The 11848-nt window shown below is 38.7% G+C and overlaps 1 pseudogene; it reads right to left on the reverse strand.

Moving 5' to 3' along the window:
• Positions 1 to 2138: 2138 nt before the first annotated feature.
• Positions 2139 to 2955, reverse strand: LOC114217972 (ankyrin repeat domain-containing protein 49-like; annotated as a pseudogene).
• Positions 2956 to 11848: the final 8893 nt, after the last annotated feature.

Below are 11848 nucleotides of genomic sequence, written 5' to 3' on the forward strand. Positions count from 1 at the left end.
AAGTAGAAACAACATGGGCAGAGAGTGGAGAAAGAAGAATCCCCAGTCTTCCTGGTATCTACAATGACAGAGACAAGTGTGCAGCTCTGTGTGAAAAGACCAGTTGAGTGGAGGGTGCTGCTTCCATGTCCTCCTGAGCTCTCATGGGGACTCGGCTCATTTTCTGGCATTGTCGTGCATGTGGAAAACAAGTTGGGAGAGTCTGTAGCTTTGAGTTGCTGAATCTTTGAAAATCTCAGGCAAGAAGTTGTCTTTGAAGTCATTTTCCCTTTGGGAGGTAAGATTCAGGTAATCAGGAAAAGCTCAAGAGGTCAGGCTATTATGATAATGTTCTGCCAGTGCAGTTGCTGCTCACAATGTTACATCATTTGGATCATCGAACTTTGTGGAAACTCACAGTAGGGATTCTGCCTCAACAGGTGCTCTCTTTGAGGAACAGGGCAGGGATAGGGTGGGGAGATTGAAAGCGTCCAGGGGGCTGAAACTCTTCCCCATTTTCCTCTAATGGTGCAGTACTCTGTGGTTCATTGAAAGTGGTTTTTATTTCGTTCTTTCACTTCTTTATATTTCTCTGTTTGGATTTGATTTTTTTTTTTTTTTAATAGCAGAGAATCGAGCTCTCCTGAGATTTTCCATAAGATAGGAGGTAAAATGTTAGGAAATTATTGTCTTTGCAGAAATGCTAATTTCTTACTCTAAGGAATCACAGAAACGAATTGCACTGATTTCAAGGCTTCCAAAGTTGTATAAATACTACATTCATTAAACTCTTATTCTGGAGGTTACATAGGTATCAGAGCATCTGTCACTGCTACAGAAAAACATTATAGCAAGCTAACAACTTGAGGAAGAGCATAGCTTTGTAATTTGGTTTTATATTGTGCTTATTAATGAACAAACCACTATGGTTTGGGTTCATGTTCCTCTGTCATTTAAATGTCCAAAAGAGAGATTGTGACCAAGGGGACAATCATTAAGCTGAAGGGGGCAAGTCGTGCCTCTCAGATCTTCAGCATCATGGCTGTAAGCCACATTTCGGAGGCTGAATTTCCTTGAGAGGACTTCCATTGTGGCTAAATATTTTTTGTTGTTGTTGTTGTTCAAAGCTTTTATTTTTTTCTGAATATTCATATTTATACTTGTGTCACCATCCACACTGTGGCTTTTTAAAGCCTGAGCCACTTATAATCTAGCCCCAGTATAATCATCATCCCTTCACTCTTAGAATTCCTTTTCCCTTGTCTCTTTGCCTTTGTAGGATTTGTATAAAAGGAGGACCTTGGAAAAATCGATACTTCCTGTGAACTAGAGAGACCATCTGAGCAGTGCCCTGAACAAACAGGATTAGGCAGGTAAAACCAGTTGGCGAGCAGATATATTATGATCTCTTGGGCCAAGATAGAGTTGTGTGCATGTCTAAAAGGTCATGCCGACTCACCAATGGAAGAAGGATCATGTGGGTTGACCAGGGTGAGGTAGGACTGTCCACAGGATTGTGTGAACTGTGGTAGTGGAGGCAAAGTGTATAACATTCATGGACTAAACACTCTAGCTAACTACTTTGCTGAAACTGGTCTATGCTCTAAAAGACAAAGATCTAAGCTCTTTTAACGTTTTCTTAAACTTCTGACAATTCAAGTCACTAATAAGTTAGTTCTTACGGTTTAAAATGAAAGCAAATGGCCATAGTGATGTGGAGAAGACAGCTGAACTGCGCCAGTATACTTTAGTTTTTTAAATTAAATTCTGAGTTACCTCACCTTATAAAAATACATGTCAATATACTAAATACTCCACAAAGACCCAGGATGGGGGAATATTTAAAAATACACTTCTCTTGGATCAGCACCAAAAATATCATTAGTTTTCTGTACAACCCGTTACAAGTTTTTAAGTGTGTTAAAATTATTTCTGATAAAAATTACAAAGTCCACATAGATCAGTAAAGATGTATCCAAACAACTTTCAAATATATTTTGACATCAAGATTAGGCACGTCGCTTGGAAGGGCGTTTGAATGTGTACCACTGGATTTCTACCGTAAAACTTTTGATGTCAACCTTGTATCATGGGGATATGTCCTATCTCACACAAAGGAGGCACTGGTACTTGGAAACCCAAGAAAATTATTAGAACCGTTATGGCTGAGGTGAAGAATTTGTGCAGCCTTCCGCAATTTCAAAGAGGTAGTGATAGATACTTGTCCTCCTGGCAATATCAAAGGCCATTTCTTCCAAGTTGTTTTTCAGACCTGGTTTGATGTAGCGGTTCATCAGGAGGAGCTCCAGGGTATCTTTGCTGTCCCTGTTCCTGGCGGCGAGATGTAAGGGGGTCAAGAGGCCTTTTGTTTGGGCGTTAATATCTGCGTCGTGCTGGAGTAAGAAAGAAGCTAGTCTGGTATTATTCCACTTACAAGCACTGTGCAGGGGTGTCCAGCCATCCACAGTCACTGCGTGGACATCCGCCCCTCGTGCAATCAGCTCATGCACCACGTCTAAGTGTCCACTGTAGGCTGCTCGATGAAGAAGGGTATATTCATCTTCATCTCTAGCGTTCACGTGAGTGGCCTTTTCAGACAGCAGTCTCTGCACTGTGGTAAGCAAATAGAGGTTCAGGGACAGGTCTTCTGACTCTGAATCCAGTACTTTTCCTACTATATTATGGTTTCCTCTTTAACTGTTTTGTTCGTTTGTTTTTTACCCGATTTTTTCCTGCAGCCCAAATAAGCAATTTGCTTGGATTTTTCCATCTTTTTTTCTTGCAATTGATACCACTCTTCAGTTTTTTCATCTTGCTCCTCATCTTCGTCAGAATTCCCTACCCAGAGACTTTGGGTACCAGTGGGAATAAGGTGTCCATGTGTTTCCAACAATTCAAGTTGGTTAAAGTGTTCAGAAAAGTCCAAGGAATTTTCTGGGTCTGGTTTCCATCATCATTTACTTTCCCTTTTTCCATTTTTACTATGACACTAAACACAAAATATTTCAAATGCCAGGGCATAAATAATCTTTCTAGAGGTGAATTATATCTGCTTTATTTTATCCATCAAGATCTTAAAGAAGGGAAACATCGCCGTCACGAACCTCGCTTCCTGTGGCTAAATATTTTTAAGGGCAATAACCCATGAATAAAATATCTATGAGTGAGGGAACTCTAAACTCTATAAAGCTAACTCAATTATCTATGCAAATGGGAACATGGGCTGCATAAATCAAAAACTTCAGAAGCTAATCCCTTACTTTAAATTTAGCCACTAATTTCTACTTTTATCTTCTCTTGTCCACAAACCCTCTTTTTTCACTCTACCCAGAGCTGCAGCTAAACAAAGTAGACCAGATTGAATTTCATCCCATTTCTTTCCATCCCTCAAGGAGTGTCTGATGAATGGAAATGGTCAAAGGATGGGAAGCCAAAGGACCGAAACCCCACCAGCTGGATAATCAAACCTTGAAGAATACGGTATTGGGTGAACTCCTGTGAGTCCTCATTCTCATCAGCTTCATATCCACAGTGAGCAAATTCCAATCTTAAGACTATTCAGAATCCTCACAGAAATTAGATGGTAGTCAGATTTCATTTGTGTAGCATTTTCTGTGTGACTCAATCTGTACAGTGTGACTGGGTACAATCTGGAAAAGTCTTTACAAAAGAAGATCTCTCTGAGGTAAGAAAAAGGACTAGATGAACAAAGAAAGTACTAGACGACCGTAAGAAACACAGAAGCTCCTTAAAACGTAGCTATATCCAGTGGAGATTGTTTGCAGTAGGGAGAGGGGGGAAAATTCCATTAAAGTTCAATAGATTAACAGAGATGATGTAGGAAAGAGATACCAGATTATTTCTATCAGAAGGAGATCAGAAAGCAGGTGAAAAACACCATCACTTTGTGAAAGTATGAGACAGGGGTAGCATAGAGCCCATTTACAAATATCACATAGTAGTTCTACTCAGTGTTACCCACATGTCATACTCCTTCGTAATCTTTAAAACTTGAGACTACTTTATGTATCAGTTTAGGCTGCAATATCCTTGGGGGTTACAAAGTGAACTATTGTATCAAATAACTCCTATTTTTAAAGAAACCTTGCTCTGTTTAACTTTTGAACATTTTAAACCTCTTTTGACCGTAAATGGAGAACAGATTGTTTTTTTAAGTTTGTTTGTTTGTTTATGTAAACTCTACACCCAATGTGGGGCTCAAACTCACAACCCTGAGATCAAGAATTTCAGGCTCTTCTGACTGAGCTGGCCAGGCACCCCTGGAGAACAGATTTTAAACACATTTACACAACAGTTTTCTGATGGGGATACGCCTGTACATTTCTAAGTAAAACAATTCTCAGGATGAAGTAGGGATCATACATGAAGATCATTCATACTTTTAGAAAAGAAGTGGTAAATAGAGAAATTAACTCAGTTTCTCAACAGAAGAGGTAGAATAAGTGTCCATTCTCAGAAACAGCTTTGCCATAACTAGGAGAAAGATGCTCATAGGAACATACATGCAGATTTAGTTTTTTTAATACTGCCCCATACCCCCGTGCCTTTTCTAACAGAACTTTTTGGGATCTTCTATTGGAGTTCTCTTTTTCCAGTGAATAGTAGGAGAACCTCTCTCCCCTGCCCAAAAGGTGGGTGTATGAGCCAAACTAGGCCAGAAAAATGTTTACTCCCTGGAATCTAATGAGAGCAACATGATAAAGAAACAGCAAACATTTGGAGTTGTCGTTTATCTGAGAGCCAGCCTTTAGGTCAGACTCACCATGCTAGAGAGCAGTACTGTGGTTCCTGCTGCACTGTTTCTGGCCTTGCTTTGGTTCTCGTCTGTTCTCAAGCCTGGCTCTTCAGGCTCCTATATATTCTCTGAGCCCACTATAACTGTCCAGTAAATTTCCTTTTGTTAAAGTTAGCCAGAGTCCATTTCTGTGGCTTTCAACAAAAGAATTATGACATATGGAATCTTTAAGGCAGCTTAGCAGCAGAGAGGACATAAAATGTGGAGTGAAAAAGAAAGGATCAGTGTCAATAACACGGAATTTGAAATCAGACCATTAAAAAAGAAAGCTGTGGGTTGTTGGTCCTCAGACTCGTGGGGGAGTTGCGGGGGGTAAAAGTGATGCTGGGAAGACAATATTCCCCCCCAAAGGGATGCTTACCTTAACACCCACATCTGACAAGCACCTGTGTCCTCAGAGAATGCTCTCTGTGAAGGCTTTAGACCAATGGTCCTCAATTTTTTCCCACCCCAACACACCAGTGGGTTGAGAAAGAGGCTCATCAACAGTAATGTCCTCTGGCAGCAAGGATTCTGAGTTCTGGAGGCAGATCAGAAAGGGTAAGGGGGCTGGAAAGGCCCTTTGGGTGATTTGAATACTTCTCTCCCCCACACCTGTCAGCTTTAAAAGACAACTGTGCTTTTGATGTTAGTAGACAGTTGGAATATATTTGAAAAGTAGGATTAAGTATTGATAAAAAAAAAGAAGAAGCCACAAAAACTATACCAGCAATAAAATGCAGGGAAATTAAATTCAAAAACAATTTAGTGATAAGTTTGTTCAGCCTCATTATTCTAAGGTGGAGGAGACTGAAGCACAGGGAGATAGAACTTTCTCAGGGTTATATAGTCAGTCTCTTAAGGCAGGACATAGGGCTCTTGGTTCTCAAACCATGACCCTTTCCACTAAGACACCCTACATTCCCATTTTTAAAATTTTTCTCTAAATAATATATTAATAGTTCTGGTCTAGTTCTTAATATGTGACTGGCTACTTCCTTGTCAAAGATCCATCATAGTCTATTAATATGAAGATATACAGCAGAAACTCAAATTCATTTTATGTTTTTTCTTTGCAAAATAAAAATCACCAGAACACGAAATACTAAGTTTTAGAATAAAATCAGAGGCTCAAATTCATTTTATGTGGGTTTTTTTTTTTTTTGTCCAAAAAAGAAAGAAAAATCACCAGCAAACTTCTCCCTATGTGACAATTACTGACAAAACATTTAGGAACACATCTGTGCATAAATTGAGGTACATGTTTAACATGAAGAATGAACACCAATCCACATTAAAGAATATCACTTCAGGCATATGATGTGTTTTTGCCCAGGGTACATTTAAGTTAAAAAACCAGTTTCATTCTGTAGTTATAACTTGGAAATAGTGCTCTACAAATTGTGTGGAGAAGTCAAGCTGTGAGGTTCTTTATAGCTGAACTACTGTTACCTTTCTGGGTTAACAATTACGGGAAGGCTCACAGTTCCTACTAATCTAGACCTACTTCTTTCTTCAGTTGAGTCAGGGCAGTCTGCCTGAAATTATCTATCTAGGGCTAAAAGAAGGAAAGGATAAGACTTTATCTGCTGACACTTCCTGTACCAGAAATGATCCCTGTTACCAGTTTCTCCATTCCACCAGCATCCAGAGTTATTCTGTGCATATGGAATTAACATTCTGATTTAAGGCTTAAGGAAATGTTGGCAAAATGCATTTCAGGAAGAGAGGATTGCAAATACAGAGCCAGTGAAGTGGGACAGTGTGGAAAAGGAAATACAGGTGATAAAGTGATATGATACCATGAAGAAACAATTGGACAAGTCTAGAAGGTAGAACATTATAGCAATTAGACCAGTCTCTTCAATATGATTTTAAAGCAAAGAGGGGCTACTCCTCTAGATTAAAATATACCTTAGAGACACAACAAAATGGGAAAGCTTGGCATTTATTGTATTTTGATTTAAACAAATATCTTCTTGTGCCAGAAAACAAAGATGTGCTCAAAACCCTATAGCAACATGTCACAAGGAGATAGAGTCAACTTGAAAGCACTCCTGCTTATGAAATTTGGGGCAATTTGACTATGCAAATGAATAATGACAGAAATGTATAGAAAAAGCGAATAAAATAAATTCATGAGTCCATTCTGGCAGAAAAAAAAGTAAAAGAAGAAGAGGAAAGATTTTTCTGGAAGAAAAATTCCAGCTAATATGTATATATATATTAATACATATATATTTAAAGCAGCATATTATAACCACCACCATATTTAATAATTGATTTTGATAGGGATCATAAATGAGCTAAAACCACTGAGTGAAAGATTATTGAGGAACAAGATAGTTACACAGTATCAAACTATCAGCTGAAAGGTGGCTTATTAACTACAAAAATAAAAAAGTACTTTTCAATGTGAAATCTGGAAGACACCATTTTAACCAAATACTCGCATTTAGCATCCTCAATAATGGAATAAAGTGACATAAGCTTCCTGATGGGACACGCTGAGAAAGACATATCACCTACATCATAATCCTGCCAGAAATGTTTAACCTGCATCTAATTACGAAGAAACCATCAGACAAATTCAAATCGAGGGACATTCTGCAAAACAACTGCTCTTTAAAAAAATGAATGTCATAAAAGACCTAAAACAAAAGCTAACTATTCTAGATTAAAGAGACTTGACAACTAAAAAGGAAAAAGAAAAAAAGAAGACTATGACTTCAAATATACCTCAGATGCCCTTTGAGATAAGAAAACACCAAAAACATCTGCATTTGAATTGACTTCAGTAAATGTTAGGCTAACCAATATTTTGTTTCCCACAAAAATCACTCTCATTTTTTTAAACATGGAGTACTTGTGCCATTTGGGGCAGTCTACAGATTTTTATTCTGAATAATCTTTTGTCCTTCTATATTTTGTTAAGTGTAGAGACGTGGCTGATAGAGTTATCAAGCTGTTGCCATTCTAGGCATTCCTGTTTGGTCTTTGTCTATTTCTCATCATTCATTGATGAGACAAACAGATTTGTCTTTTGACTGAAATCCCTTTTTTTATGGTTCATAATTTATGAAGAACATGGCCTTCTGTGATAAAGACCCATCAAAAGCATCATTATTCTGCATTTATCTGCATTAAACTGCCTGTTTCATCTATTAGTATTTAAAAGGTTCTGCTTCTTTTCTGTATCTGGCTATAGTCCCTTAATTCATCTCATCTCTATTATCCGCTGGGATAAGGCTTTGACTTAGAGCGTGGGTCAAAAAAAAATCATATTATTCAAATTATCTCTGACATTCAAAATAAAAAAAATATTCCCACGCAATCTTATTATTTTTTTTATTTCTGTGTGTGTGTGAAGATGGCAAATGAATATCATTTAACACTTCTGATGCTGATCTGATCTTCCATACCTATTGCCTCTGGTAATGTGTTGCTATACAAGATGTACTGAACCCAATGATTTGTTCTTTGGTTCTTTCAGTCCTGTGTTCTCTCTCTGTTAATGGGGTTCCACATGCTTTACTTTTCAAAACTCCTCAAGTTGCTGCATAGAATGCTAAGTGTTTAGCTGATCCCTTTTCTGAACACTGACCATTGGAATCTGCATATTAACAACAGAGGAATAGAGATAGTTGGAAAGGAGGTTAAGAATTTAAAATGAAGTTATATTCAGGGTCGGGAAAACACAACTTGGACTGGAGATCGACAAAGGCAAATGACCAAGCCTTTTTCAAGTTCTCAGAGATCTTCACCAACTCCTACTTATTGCAATTTGAAATTTGAAATCTGGTCTAAGCCAGGGTGATTTCCAATCTGGTGCTTAAGCATGACCTGAAGATGGACATTGCATATTTGTATTCCTTTTCATTCCATCAATTGCAGTACATGTGCACTGACTGCTTCTGGTTAGTAACTTGATTTCAGCCTTCCCTGACCTCCTAACTTTGGTTCATTGGTGCTAATTTCACCTTATGACTTGCATATCATTTATAAAATGCCCAGAGAAAGATAGGATTCAGAGTTTAACTTTTTTTTCCTTTAAATATAGCATCATGTTAGAAGAGTACAGAACCAAAAGGAATCTTGAGACCCAGTTAATTTCTCTACTTCTGGTAAGGCAATGCCAAGACAATGCCTGACAGTCAGGACTCGGTCTTCCTTTTGAAAACCATAAAGGGAAGGTAAATTACACATCATACCTGGGTGACCTGTTTTAGAATATCTCAGTCCTATCATATAAAGTTGGTGTCACACCTAACAACTTCATTGCAAACAACTTAGTTTTTTAAAACAAAACAGATAACCTACTCATCATGATGCAGCAGAAACAGCCTTGGAATCAGATCCCAAAGACCTGAGCCATTGCCCCTTCCTAGCTATAGGCCTATTTCAAGGCATTGAACTTCTGTGAGTCTGGATTTCTTCATCTGAGAGAATAATTTGTTAAGTAACTGCACACTACTTTAAATTTACTGTCCTCACTATTGTCGCCTAGTACAATAACAAATTCAACACTTACTAAGTAAAGGGTCTTTTTCTAGGTAATGTGTGAAACAGGCATAAACTCTGGTCTCTACCAGAAGGAGCTGAGGGCTTAGTAGAGAGAAAAGATATCCAGAAAATGTGACCTGGATCACTCAGATAACATTTGCTGCATGTTAAATCATGGGTACAAGAAGTAAGTTCTACTGAAATTCAGGGGAGAAAAATTTAATATTTGTTGGAGTAGCCAGGAAGTCAGCATATTCATAAAGACTGGCACATGAGGCTTCTGAAAAGTATTTAAGGCCAAAATGAAGTTCATTCCTTAAACACAGTATTTTGTACTGAACAGAAATTAATTGGGAATAAAATGAAACTTACGTTACCTTTCATTGAAAGAAATGACATCACCCATTTATTCATTCAACAAATAAGGACAATTTCTCTACAAAGTGCCAGATTAAAGGAATATAAATTAAAACAAAATGTAGTTGTATTTTGAAAGAATCTGTGGTTGAGTGGAAGGAAACTGAAACTAAAATAAATCAAATGATTTTCTCACTTGACCCAAATGAGAAATAGCATAGCCAGGATTCCAGGTAAGTTGTGACTGGCTCTACATACTGTTCTTACTATTCTCTTTCTATCCTGCACCTCACATTTGTTCCCACATTCCACTTTGTTCCTCTCTTATAGACACACACACATGTACATCTGAACATGAGTGTAGCATGACAATATTTAATAATAAACTATGTGTTTTTTAAAAAGTCATTCCCCTACTTTTTGCTCACCATCGAAGAAGGAAGGGCTTACCATCTACAGTGAACTGAGAGAAGAGATAATGCAAAAACAAAACAAAACAAAAAACCCACAGAGAGTCAACTTACTGGATTTTTAAATTTTAGGTAGGATTTGGAAATCTCTAGCAGAGGTAATGATCTTGAAAGTCATGGCTTTTATTTTCAAGAGCCAAGGACTTGAGGAAACAAAAATTTCTCTTTTTATTTTCTTCTTTCAAACGCTCCGTCTTGTATATTAAGAAACAATTGAAAATTCAGAGCATGAGTTTATAATAAAAGCAATGTTTCTCAAAGCATGGTCTGCAGCCCTTGTGTTTCAGAAGCATCTAGGGTATATCATAAAATTTCAGGTTGTGAAGCCCTATCCTGAGTCTTCAAGGACAAGGACGAGAATATGAATTTTAATGAGCAGCGTAATTTTCCTTGTCCATAATAAATTTTGAGTAGCTCTGTTTAAGCTATGTTACAGAGAAGACACGATGTGATAGTCATTTTTTTTTTCCTGCCCAAATGGAGTTACCGGTTTGGCCAGCAGAAAAAAAAGAGAGAGAGAGTGAGAGAGAGATTTGGAGGGTTATGACTGGTATAGGTGATTGAGGGTCCCTGAGAAGGGTACAGAACTCCATCTACACCAAACCTGGGGAGGTGGTGGGATCATAGAAACATGACTGGAAACCTCAGTACCTTTGGGAAAGCTATACAGCAGACAGGACCAAACCATGGTCTGACTTCCAGATTGTCTCTCCTCCAGGGGACAGCAGATCTCTTATTAAGCCCCAGTTCACCCTCACTCCAGAATAGTAGAAGGGCACCAGCGAGGGAAGTGCCTTAGTGAAGCCTTGCAAAACCTGTAGACCCCAGATGGTGTCTGCAGAGGGTGTAGTTGTGCCCCAGAGGGTGAGCAGTCAGTGACATGCAGCTAGAGTAACCAAGTGTTATTGGTGGAAATGTGTCCTCCCTCCCCAAAAAGATCTGTTGGAGTCTTAACCCCTAATAAAGACCTTACTTGTAGATAGTATCATTACAAAAGTAATCAAATTAAAATGAGGTCATTAGGGTGGGCACTAATCCAATATGATGATTTTCCTTACAAAAGGGGGGAAATTTGGACTTGCAGACAGACTCGCATAGCAGGAAAACAATGTGAAGAGACACACAGAGAGGAGACGGCCACCTACAAGCCAAGGCCAGGAGCCTGGAGATCCTTCCCGACAGCCCTCAGGAGGAACCAAGGCTGCTGACACATTGATTTCAGACATCTAGCCTCAAGCAACATGTGGAAATGGAAATGGGACTTAGACAATTTGCAGTTTTCCGGAGGAAAACAGCCTGGAGTCACACCATGATTCTTTCTGTTCTGACATCCTCTCAAATTTACTCAGGGTTTAGATGATCCTTCTATCATCTAAGGACATGGTTGTTGAATAGCACGGTGCCAGAGACTAAAGCCCAAGACCAGGTAGGAAGTGCTACACCTCAGCTAAATGCAGACAGGAGCAAAGCGGGCATACAAAACTAGCATCTCTCAGGTGCTCCAGAAGCACCTAAATCCTTCTGCTCTGCCCTTCGTACGGGGAGGGGCAAGGGAGCAGGGAGGGAATCCTGCATCAAAGGAGTCATTTCCAAAATACTGCTCCTCACAAGGAAAGTGACCAAGTTACCTCAGATTGGCAGTCACCATCAGCAAACTGGAACTTGAGAGCTTAGCCAGGTATAAAGAAACAAGGGAAGATGTATTGATGGAGTTTTTTACGTAGCCAAGTTTGTAAAAGTATAA

This window comes from Eumetopias jubatus, unplaced genomic scaffold (assembly GCF_037043125.1).
Source record: "Eumetopias jubatus isolate StellerSeaLion01/CBP00866 unplaced genomic scaffold, mEumJub1_p1.0 scaffold_7, whole genome shotgun sequence".
Taxonomy (NCBI): Eukaryota; Metazoa; Chordata; class Mammalia; order Carnivora; family Otariidae; genus Eumetopias; species Eumetopias jubatus.